This window comes from Eulemur rufifrons, chromosome 28 (assembly GCF_041146395.1).
Source record: "Eulemur rufifrons isolate Redbay chromosome 28, OSU_ERuf_1, whole genome shotgun sequence".
In the NCBI taxonomy this organism is placed as follows: Eukaryota; Metazoa; Chordata; class Mammalia; order Primates; family Lemuridae; genus Eulemur; species Eulemur rufifrons.
This window is the reverse complement of record NC_091010.1, coordinates 42,729,403-42,742,627: the sequence shown is the minus strand read 5'-3', so window position 1 is coordinate 42,742,627 and position 13,225 is coordinate 42,729,403.

Genomic DNA, 13,225 nt, shown 5'->3' with positions numbered 1-13,225 from the left:
TACATAACAACTTATTAGAGGTTCTTGCTATATTTCCTACCTTTCAACAATAAAAGTTTCTGTCTTTTCTGGTGTGTAATATCATATCCAATTTTACAAGGGAAAATAGTATCCTTTCAAGATATGGCATGTCCTTTTTGTAGCCCCTTAAATGTTTGACATTAAAAACTTTTGATACCGTATTATATTACTACAACTGTAGACATAAATAATATATCCTGGTTCATTCCTGTAAGTCAGATGAAACTATTATGATGAGAGGTGATATTCTGCATCTCTGTAAAATATTAATTTAGTTAAAATATGGGAAATATTGGTATACCTGGATTCTTACATTTCCTAAGAAAATCTGACTTTCATAGAAATTCTCAAAATACATATAATTGGACATATTCTATATGTATGACCATTCCTCATTGATGTATGAAATGTAGTACCATGATCCCATATTATTATTGTGCTACAGTTGTACTCAAGGAGAGTATGAAGGCCTTAAACAAAAAATCTAAAACAAAAGGCCTCAAAGCTCTTCATATCTTTCTTTCATCCTCAACCTTTTTCTTGCTATACTCTGGATTCCAAAATAGCATTCAAACATGGTTTACCTTCTGTAATGTTAAAGCACCACCATCTCCACCCACATACCCTTAGAGCAATGTTTCTCAAACTTGGCTGCATGTTAGAAACACTTGGGAAGTTTTAAAAAATACTGATGCCTGGGCCCTATCCCAGACCAATTAAGTAAATATCTCTGTAGGAAGAGTCCTGCTTATTTTCAGTAATTATCATATTCACCTTTCAACCTTTTAAAAGAAACATTCTTTTTCTTTAGTTTCCATTACTTTATTGTCTCCATTTTTTTTTTTCTGCTACATTTTTGGCTATTTCTTCTAAGTACTCTTTGGGAGGTGGTTCTTCCTTAATCCAAATGTAGTGGCTTCCTAGTCTCTTAAGGCCAGAGACAAAACCTTTTTTTCATGACCACAGGACTTCATGGTCTATCCAGCCTCCTTCCCACTTCTCTCCCAAACTCTCTAAACTTCAGTCTTGGTCTACTTTTGTTTTATCTGTTACAATGTTCCTTCTGCAAGCTTCTCCGTGATGATCTGGGCCTTTGAATTTTATCTACCACCCTAGCCTCATCTCACACTTCTCTTCTTCTCACATAATATTTCAGACACATTGTTCTTTTCTCTGTTTCTGAAATTTGCTAAGCCCCTTCTCCCTAAGGGTCTTCATGCATGTTGGTCCCCCTGACTGGAATACTCTTTCCCACCCTTTGACCTGGCTAACTCCTACTCTTTCTTCAGGACTCAACTTTTTCGTTTTTCTTTTTGTTCTTTATTTTTATACTTTTAGAGATGGAGGTCTCACTCTACCCCTCAGGCTAGAGTGCAGTGGTGCAACCATAGCCTATTGCAGCCTCAAACTCCTGAGCTCAAGCTATCCTCCCAACTCAGGCTCCCAAAGTGCTGGGATTACAGGCATGAGCCACTGTGCCTGGCCAGGACTCAGTTTTAAGGTCACTTCCTCAGAGGAGCCTCCAGTTGCTTAGGTTCCTGTTATATAGTTTCATAGCACCTTTTTTCTTTGTAGTTAATATCACAGCTATAATTTTATAGTAATTTGGGCTGGCATATATACATACACAAACACATTACACTGTGAACCCTACGAGGAGCGGAAGTATGTCTGTTTTGTTCACCTTCTTGGCAATAGTATCTAACACAGTGCCAGGCATATGATAGCTGTTCAATAAACATTTATTAAAGGAACATGTGAATAAATGGATAAATAAAACTAGTATCAAAATATGTGTCCAGTCCCCAGGAAATTCTGAACTCTACAAATTAAGCACATCTATAATCCTTAAGACCAATGGTCCCCAACCTTTTTGGCACAAGGAACCAGCTTGATGGAAGACAATTTTTCCATGGCGGGGGATGGTTTGGTGATGATTTAAAGGCATTACATTTATTGTGCAGTCAAACCTCTCTGCTAATGATAATCTGTATTTGCAGCTGCTCCCCAGGTGCTAGCATCACCACCTCAGCTCTACCTCAGATCACTGTGCATTAGATTCTCACAAGGAGCATGCAACCTAGATCCCTCACATGCACATGCTTGGTTTACGGTAGGAGTCACACTCGAATGAGAATGTAATACCACTGCTGATCTGACAAGAGGTGGAGCTCAGGTGGTGATGGGAGGGAGCAGTTGTAAACACAGATGAAGCTTCTCTCAGTCACCCTTTGCTCACCTGCTGTGCAGCCCAGTTCCTAACAGGTCATTGACCTTACTGGTCCACAGCCCAGGGGCTGGGGACCACAGCTCAAGACCATGATTCAGAAACTGCCTCATGCTGAATCCTAATGGTATTCTTGAACACAATTTTCATCATCCATGGATGAACATTTACCCTAACAATTATTTGTTTTGTAACAGTATGCATTAGTGAAATCTAGAATAACCACAGGTTTTCTTCAGCATATGATCTGAAAGGTGTGAATCTTTGACAACGAACAGATCAAATAAAAGTATGGTATGTCCCTCTAAAAATTGGATGACAAGATGTGGAATAAGTTTGATATCAAAATCCAAAAGTTCTGTGAAGCAGTGGAAATGTATGATATTCTTTCAAATTATGTGATTTGGTTTGCTACTGAAATCTTCTACTTCTGCAAATGGTTTAAATTCCACACATGCCTGGTAAAACCCCAGCTGGTAAAAGAGGGTGACTAGGATTATAGTTAGATAACAAGTATTGAAAGGATGCATACTGCAGATTAACTCAGCAGGGTGAGATATGTGTGGGAAATGAGTGGTAGTAAGATCACAAGGCAGCCGCTGTTTGGTAAGCCACGGTGGGACAGTCACAAACCAAGAGACAGATGAAATGCTTTAAAAATGCACACTGATCCTTTGGGGAAGCAAACTGATGCCACATATCAGGCATTATAATCCTACTCCTGGGAATTTGTCATAAGGAAACCATTCCAAGAATAAAATAAAAGCTGTACAAAGATAATTACAGCAAAATGTTTAAGAGTTAAACATTAGAAATCACCTAAATAGGCAATATACAGAAAGTATAGAAAACATACACCAATGGAACATTATGAAAATAAAATTAAAATGACAAAAATGCAGAAATATGGGGAAATTTTACAAAATAATAAAAAGTAGAGGTACATAATTGTATACCATAATTATAATGATGTATAAAACTTCATATCTAGCTTGATAAAGATCAAAAAGGATAGAAATGAAGATGGGTTTTTAAAATTTTTTTATATTTTTTCTTTTATGGTATTTTAAATATCGATTAAATGGCAACTCTTTAAAGAATACTCTGAAATTCATTTCCAAATGCATGTCTTAGCTATGGATTATGAAGAAACAAGAGTTGCAAATTTTTTTTCTGCTGCCAAGAAAGCATTAAGTTACATTTAGAGGAAAAAGCACCTATAAGCTCACATTTAAAAATTATAGACTCACGGCCGGGCGCGGTGGCTCACGCCTGTAATCCTAGCACTCTGGGAGGCCGAGGTGGGCGGATCGTTTGAGCTTAGGAGTTCGAGACCAGCCTGAGCAAGAGCAAGACCCCACCTCTACTAAAAAATAGAAAGAAATTATATGGACAGCTAAAAATATATATAGAAAAAATTAGCCGGGCATGGTGGCGCATGCCTGTAGTCCCAGCTACTCGGGAGGCTGAGGCAAGAGGATCCCTTGAGCTCAGGAGTTTGAGGTTGCTGTGAGCTAGGCTGACGCCACGGCACTCACTCTAGCCTGGGCAACAGAGTGAGACTCTGTCTCAAAAAAAAAAAAAAAAAAAATTATAGACTCATAAAAACAATGATAGTTTTTGAAAATAATTGTTACTGCTATAATCAAATGAGAATTTAATTGTGTTTTATTTCATTTTTTTGTAGAGACAGGGTCTTACTACGTGGCCCAGGCTGGTCTCCTGGTCTCAAATTCCTGGGCTCAAGCAATCCAACTGCCTCAGCCTCCAAGTAGCTGAGAGTACAGGTGTGCCACCATGCCCAGCTTCAAATGAGAATTTTTACATAAATTTTGTATAAAGAGGATTACATTTGTTAAATGTTACTATTTTCAGAAACAGTACAGGCTAGACCTAAAGTAGGTTAAAATATTTCTTTTATTATTTTTTCAATGACATCTTTATTTTTATTACATAAATATAACAATGAAATTCATTTTGCAATAGATCAGAATACAGAAATTAAAAAAAAACTGCTACAATCCCATCACCCAGAAATAATCAATGTTAATATTAATTGAATATCTATTTTATAGACGATTTAATTTACTTTGTTTTCCATTCTATGGATGAAACAAATTATATTTAACCAATTCCCTTATTAGCCATTTTGATGGTTTCCCATTGTTTTCTGTTTTATGACAGTGTTTATACACTATTGCAATGAAATTCTATGTATATACTAAATATTTGTGCATATTTTTGGTTATTTTCTCAGGAAAATTTATTAGAAATGGAAGTGTTATGGAAAATGATATAAACATACATTTTATTTTTTTATTAGACTTAAAAGCTAAGGACTTTGCATTGTTTTACATGTTTTCTTCTTATGCCCAGTTAAATCTCCTTTCTGTCCATTCAAATCTTATCCATTCTCCAAAATCCAGCTTTAAGTTCTATCTTCAAGATGATTTCAGTGGGTCCTACAATGCTCACTAGTCTTCTATATCCCTTAATACTTTTTTTAATTTTTCATTTGGAAGTAATTTGAGACTTAGAAAAATTTGCAAAAATAATACAAAGTATTTCCACATGCTCTTCATTCAGATTCCCCAAATACTGACATCTAACATAACTACAATAATCAAAATCAGGAAATTAACATTGATAAAATACTATTATCTAATCTATAGACCTTATTCACATTTTTCATTTTGTTCCACTAATGTCCTTGATCTGGTGCAAGATCCATCATTCCATTCAGTTTCCATGACAGTTTTTCAGTCTTTCGTTGTCTTTCATAACCTCAGGGCCAGCTTCATGGACATGCTATATGTGCAGTTGCACAGGGCCCTGCACATTTGGTTTAACACTCTGCTGTTGCCATCTTGAATTCTTAATCATTGTTGAAGAAGGAACCTCACATTTTAATTTGCAGTGGTCTCTATAAATGATCTAGCTGATCCTGCATAACCTTGACACTTTTGAAGAATATTGGCCAATTATTTTATACGATGTCCCTTGATTTTGGTCTAATGTTCCCTCATAAATTCAGGCTATGCATTTTTGGTAAGAATACCACAGAAATGATGTTGCATCCTTCTCAATGCATCATAGGAGGAGGCATATAGTGTTGATTTATCCCAATACTGGTGATACTAACTTTGATAAGTTAGGATGGTATCTGCCAGGTTTCTGCACTGTAAAGTTACTATTTTGCCTTTTCCAAGTATTTCATGAGGAGATAACTTTATTATTTTTTTCATTGATAAAAATTGTATATATTTATTATGTACAATATGTTGTTTTGAAATATGTATACATAAGGAGATACTTTAAGATAATATATATCTATTTCTCATACTTTTTATGCTTGCAACATTTATTACTATGATGTTTGGCAAAGGACATCTATCTTCATCATTCTTTGTACATTAACTTGGAATTTTATGGTAAGGAAGAGGTTTCCCTTCTCCCCCATTTATGTATTTATTTATTATTATTATTTTTAAGAGACATGATCTTGCTCTGTCACCCAGGCTGAAGTGCAGTGACACAATCATAGCTCACTGCAACCTCCAACTCTTGGACTCAAGTGATCCTCTTACCTCAACCTCCCAAGTAGCTAGGACTGTAGGTGTGGGCCACACCCAGCTAATTTTTTATGTTTTGTAAAGACAGAGTCTCACTGTGTTTCCCAGGCTGGTTTTGAACTCCTGGCCTCAAGCGATCATCCCACCTCAGCCTCCCAAAGTGCTGGGATTATAGGTGTGAACCACCGTCCTAACCTATCTATTTATTTGATTATTTATCTATATCAGTACAGACTGATAGGTTCTCATTTTATTCTATGTGTTATAAAATACTGTACTATTGATATTTATTTTGTTGTTCAAACTGTCCCATATTTGGTCATTGAGAAGTCCTAAAATTGATTACTGTGTCATTTTTGATAGGTTCCCTTTATCTTTGAGCAATCTTCTTACTTTCTGGTACCATAGGATGTTCCAGGCTCTTTTCAATATTTCCCCTGCCTCAGCCTTGGAAAGTTCCATTTTTCCAAAAAGCTATGGCTGGGCGAGGTGGCTCCCGCCTATAATCCTAGCACTCTGGGAGGCCGAGGCAGAAGGATTGCTTGAGCTCAGGAGTTCAAGATCAGCCTGAGCAAGAGTGTGAACCCATCTCTACCAAAAATAGAAAAATCAGCCAGGCATGGTGGTGCACACCTGTAGTCCCAGCTATTCAGGAGACTGAGGCAGGAGGATGGCTTGAGCCCAGGAGTTTGAGGGTGCTGTGAGCTAGGCTAACACCACAGCACTCTAGCCACGGCAACAGAGTATGTTCTTTAGTGGAGGAAAATAATTTATGTTTGAATTCTAGCACCTTCCCAGGTCCCATTAGAGATGCTCAATAAATGTTGTTCACTGAACCCAACTTTGGTGGTTTTAAATTATATCCATAATTCTTTGATACACCTCCCTTCAAGAGGCGAAGTCTAATTCTCCTACTATTGAATGTGGTCCAGATTAAGTGACTTCCTTCTAACAAACAGCAGAAATGATGACTTCTTAAAAGGCATTAGAGCTTTCCCCTTGTTCTCTCTTGGATAATGTGCTCTGGGGGAAGCCAGCTGCTTTGTCATGAGAACACCCAAGTAGTCCCATGGAAAGGTTCACATAGCGAGAAACTGAAGCTTTTCTTCCAATAGCCAGGTGAGTGAGCCATTTTGGAGGTTAATCCTTAAGCCTCAGTAAAGTCTTCAGGTGACTGCAGCCTTGGCCAATAAATAGACTGCAATCTCCAGAACCAGAATACTCCTGCTAAGCCACTCCTAAAATTCACACCCACAGAAACTGTGTGAAATAATAAATGTTTATTATTGTTTTAACTTGCTAAGTTTTAGGGGAATTTCTTTATTAAGCAGCAACAGATAACTCACACACATACTTGAACTGACATACTATGTCATTCATTATATTATATTATGTTCGGGAGCCTCTTTCACTTCCTTCTTTCTTTTCCTTCACTTCCCATTTTTTGCCACCTCCAGAAACCATCAACAAGTGTTCATTCAACCTGACTTTGGTGGTTTTAAATTATGTCCATAATTCTTTGATACACCTTCCTTTTTTCCCCTGGATGTTAAAAAAATTCTTACATTAGATATTAAAAAGTCCATTTGCCCCTAATGCGATCAAAAGATTCCTTAGGGAAGATTTTTTCCTTCTTTCTGGTGTGACAGATGTTGGAGGAGATATTCTGAATCATCCAGACTTCTCCTTAACCTCATACTCACTGATTTTACTTATGTATCCATTTGTTTGCTCAAGTGAATTTCAAACATGATCAGCAGCATCAGCTTAGAAAATGAAGGAAAGCAACTAGAAGAATAAATGCCACCCAGTAGATCTTTGGAGTATACGTGGATAAACTTATGTGCAGAAGTATTTCCAAACTTATAAGCAGAGACAGGACTTAAGCTTTGGTGATAGGTGGAGTAGAGAATATTAGACTAAGAGAGGATGATATACATGATATCTTAGATGTTAGTTCATTTGACAGTCTCCTTCCCATTCAGCTTTAGAATAGAGACCTAGAGACAATACCCCCTTGTTTTATAGATCATTCTTTCACAGAGAGCTCCTAGCAGAGTCTGGTACAGTGAGGAGGGTGAGAAACTATTGTTGCCCAAGGGGCTATCAGAAACTGTACTTAACTTTGTGCATGGAATTTACTTCTTCCCTAGGGATTTTGAAAGGCAATTAATAAATAAAGAATGGGTCTGAACAGCCAATCTAAGAAATAGGAAATGTCATATTTTAATTTATCAACAAAAATCTTACATAGAAAATAACATATATTACAAGGCTAGGAAAATCCCTCTTTAATTTTCCCCTGATCCATAATATTGCAGATTGGGAAAACAGCTAAAGATATTTGATCCCTTTTACTGAAAAACTACTCCCACTGATGGGACTGGCATCTTATTACATTTCCCACCTGATGTAAACACAGACTGTGGTATACTATACTAGCTAATCCTCTTATTCATTAAGTAAAAAGAAATTAATTAAATGGAGCTAATATTTATTTCATAAGATTACTGAAGATAAAACGAAATAATTTACATTTAGGGAAACATAAAAAGTACCTAAATAAGTGATTGACCCTGAATCAAGGTGCTATGGGTTGAATTGTGTATCTCAAAAAAAAGGTAGATTAAAATCCTAACCCTGAACTATGAATGTGACTTTATTTGGAAATAGGGGGTCTTTGCAAATGTAATCAAGTTAAGATGAGGTCATTAGGATGGGCCCTTAATCCAATATGACCAGTGTCCTTATAAGAGGGAATATGGCCATGTGAAGACACAGATACAGGCAGGATGCTACATAAAGATGGAAGCAGAGATTGGAGTGATGCATCTACAAGTCAAAGAATGCCAAGCATTGTCAGCCGTCACCAGAAGCTAGGATAGAGGCATGGAACAGATTTTCCTTCAGAGCCTAAAAAGAAGCCAACTGTGCCAACACCTTGATTTCAGACCTCTTGCCTCCAGAGCTGTGAGAAAATACATTTCTGTAGTTTTAAGCCATCCAATTTGTGGCACTTTGTTGTGATAGCCCTCAGAAACTAATACACAAGGATTTGAGTGCAAGTGGTTTATCTTGAAGGTGAGTCCAGAAACCACTGATAGCAGGATGGGGAACTGAGCCTGAGAAGAGAAGGACACTAATAGAATCTGCTAATGAGAGCTTATCTCTGCAAGTGGGACTTAATTTTGGGGAGAGAATGTGGAAGATGCCTCAGGGTTTTCCTACCTCTTTGGAGCAAGGACATTTGCATATTTATTGCTATAAATATTGATGCATTTGTTTTCTATGGCTGCTGAAACAAATTATCATAAACTCAGTGGTTTAAAACAACAGAATTTTATTCTCTCACAGCTCTAGAGGCCAGAAGTCTGCAATCTATAGCACTGGGCTCAGCTCTAGAAGACAATTTTTTTCCTTGTCTCTTCCCCGTTCTGGTGACTGATGGCATTCCTTGACTTATGTCTCTATCATTCCAATCTCTGCCTCTGTGGTCACATTGCCTTTTCTTCTGTGTGAAATCTCCCCCTGCCTATTCTTTTTTAGAGACAGGGCCTTGGTCTGTCACCCAGTCTGCAGTGCAGTGGCGTGATCATAGCTCACTGTAATCTCAAACTCCTAGGCTCAAGGGATCCTCCCGCCTCAGCCTCCCAACGTGCTGGGATTATAGGCCCGAGCCACCATGCCTGGCCTCCCTGCCTATTTCTTAAAAAGACATATATAAGTGCCCACCTGGGTAATGCCCTCATTTTAAGATCGTTAACTTAATCACACCTTTGCCCATATAAGGTAATATTCATAGGTTTCTAGGAATGTGGGCTTCATATCTTTGGAAGATATTTTTCAGCCTACCACAATTGGCATATTTATCCTTCAACTCTCATTTGTTGTTGGTTGAAGGCTGCTTTCAGTGGTGGAAATTACTTGGCATTTCTCGCCTGCCCTATAGGGGTCCAGGAAAAAGTCCTTAAAGTGAAAATTTGCAAGTGCTTGCAGAGGACTTTCTCAGCATGTATGGAACAGAAAGTGAAGAAAGGATGTGGATGGAACACCAACAGCATCTGTGCAGGGTCCCTCAGAACCCCTCACCACCTCTGCTTTCTTTCTGCATCCTGACCAAAAATCACAGTGTCTTGACTCCTCTGTGACCCAGCCAGCTGCAGGTTTTTCTCAGCAGGTTGAACCCAAACGAGGAACAGGGAAAGGTATCTAGGTTGTTGCCCAAAACACTGAAAAAAAAAAAAAAAAAAAAAAAAAACTGGCCCCAGCCCTGAGCCAAATTCCTTAAACCCCTGTATAAACTCTTAACCCTGACCCCCTCATTACATATATACTTAGGTAGAACACCCCTTTTTTTTACTGTCTTGAAAATTGCTGCAGCACTCTGTAAGTTCCCCTGATAAATGCCATGGACTGATCACCCTGGCGTTTAGTGCTTCTTTCTTTGGAATCCCAACTGGCCTTGTCTCTAATGGTTTGGGGTCCTCCTTTGTGGGAGCTCCACTTTTGGGGTGATTCCAGCTGAGGGTTTGGTGGGATGAAACAATCTGCTACATCATTATTTTATTTTTTATTATTTTCTTGTTAATAATTAATTTTAATTAATCAAAATTAATTATAATTATTGGTTATTTTAACCTAATTTCCTGACGGACCACAATATAAATTATTTGTACTACCTGGGTGACCTTGCTTAGAACATAATATTCCATCTATCTGAACTTTCTGCCAGTTCCATTTAAGTATATACATTGTTCTATCATTTCCTCTAAAGCAGCTTTCCTTTATCTTTTAGCACCTATGCAATCTCTTCTATTATTTTGTATTTGGTTATGCATAATTATTTTTCTTAACCATATATATATATTTATTGACTATATTTTAACATTGTAGAAAGTAGAGACCATGACATATACATTATCAAATCCTTTATGTTTGGATTTTGGAGATTCACATTTATAACACAGCACTATTTAATAATTTTTCATAAGGAATATGAAATATCAACTTTGAGCCTATTATAGGCTTTTATTTTATTTTAATGTTTATTATTATTTTTTTTGAGACAGAGTCTCCCTCTGTTGCCCTGGCTAGAGTGCAGTGGTGCAATCATAGTTCACTGCAACCTCAAACTCCTGAGCTCAAGCGATCCTTCTGTCTCAGCCAGGCTCTTAGTCTCTTTAAGGTAATCAGCCATTGAGAGGAAAACCAAAGACACAATCACTCCAAAACAGATATATTGGGTTGGAATCCAATTCCAGTCAAATAATCAGACACAGTATATTGTCCATGTCTATACAGTTCTGTGGAGGATAGTCCTCAAGTGGCACAATGGCATGATCCTAAAGAACTCTATTTTAAAATATCACAAACATACCTGGGTGTGGTGGTTTGCGCCTGTAGCCCCAGCTATTTGGGAGACTGAAGCAGGAGGATTGCTTGAACCCAGGAGTTTGAGATTGCAATGAGCTATGATTATGCCACTGCACTCTAGCCCAGGCAACAGAGTGAGACATGTCTCAAAAAAAAAAAGAAAAAATCACAAATAAAATTACCAGTAACTCTTGGAAGTGGTGTATTTCTTTATAGTTGATAATTTCTATTAAGGAGTACATTAATAACCATACAACTATATTCTATACCTTGAAAACAGGCCCCAAATAAATAGCTTCTTTTTATAAATCAGTGAATGATGGCCAGGTGCAGTGGCTCATGCCTGCAATCACAGCACTTTGGGGGTCTGAGGTGGGAAGATTGCTTGAGCCCAGGCGTTCGAGACCAGTCTGGGCAAGAGAGCGAGACCCTGTCTCTATAAAAATAAAAGGAAATTGGCCAGGTATGGTGGCACACTACTGTAGTCCTAGCTACTCGGGAGGCTGAGGTAGGTGGATCCCTTAAGCCTAGGACTTCAAAGTTACAGTGAACTATGATCACACCACTGCCCTCTAGCCTGGACAACAGAGAGAGATTCTGTCTCCAAAATATATAAATAAATAAACAAATAAATAAATCAGTGAAGAAAGATTTAGAATCCTACAAGACTGACATCTCAGTAAAGTTTTTTATTTTGTACTCAAGGTAACTACACATAATATTAATATTATCCACAGTTATTTTTCCATTCTCTGCTGGTGAGGTTTTTCCTTAACTGTCACACTATTTCAAAGGTCTGAACAGAGATTCTAGACTCCTTCCCTCCCCTAAATCTTAGGAGGGGAAAGAGAAAGGGTCTAAGCATGGTCAAGCACTTTGACATAAGGGAGGATTGTATATCACACAATTCTACATCATTCAAAGTTTATTTGTAGAGATAGTAACCTTTTTTTTTTTTTTTGCTGATGACAGTAAATTGCCTTGAGGAAATGGAGGCTTTTTCTAATTCCTACAAGCTCAACTTTAGGTGGGCAAAGGTGAGTAAGGCAGCCTGCCTCACTCTTTTATGTCCAAGATGACTGACAGTGATGACATCCAATTACAACTTTTGCTTTCTAATTTGGGATCCTGAAGTGTGGGCATCTTCTATTCCCAAACAGATGTTACAAAGTGGCAAACATTCATACAGTTCCATATTATAACTTACATAAATTATCTTGTGGGACTGGAACATCACAATCCTTATTTACCATGTCTACTTAGTAACAGTTTTCAAACCTGTTTAAAGAAAACAGAAGAATTGTAATATGGTAATGGGCCAAGCAAGCCTTGGCTTATTTCCAAAGATCTCTAGACTATTGGGATTCTAGCTGTGGGTAACTGAAAGAAACAGGGAATGTTGGATGACATGCAAGTGAAAAAAATAGTTCATTTTTGAACATAGTGATTTGAAGTCCCATAGTTACCATGAAGAGATGTCCAAGTGGCAGGTGGCTACAAGACTGAAGCTTGGGGGAGAGGTATGGGCTGGACAAAACCTCTTTGCAATAGGTAGAGAGATGAGATCATGCTGGTAGAGCAAGTAGAGTGAGAAGAGAAGTAGAAAAGTAGGCCAAGAGTAGAACCCTGAGAGTCACCTACATCAAAGGGAGGAAGAAGGAATGGAGGTAGGAGGAGAACTGAGGGAAGAGCTGTTAGGAATTCTTTTTTTTTTTTTTTTTTTTTTGAGTCTGAGTCTTGCTTTGTCGCCCTGGGTAGAGTGCAGTGGTGTCATCATAGCTCACTGTAACCTTAAACTCCTGGGCTCAACTGATCCTCTTGCCTCAGCCTCTCGAATACCTGGGATTACAGGCGCATGGCATGATGCCTGGCTAATTTTTGTTTTTAGTAGAGATGGGGTCTCACTCTTGTTCAGGGTGGTCTTGAACTCCTGAGCTCAAGCAATCCTCCTGCCTCGGCCTCCCAAAGTGCTAGGATTATAGGCAAGAGCCACCACGCCCAGCCAAGCAAAGGGAATTCTAATGTGAGAAAG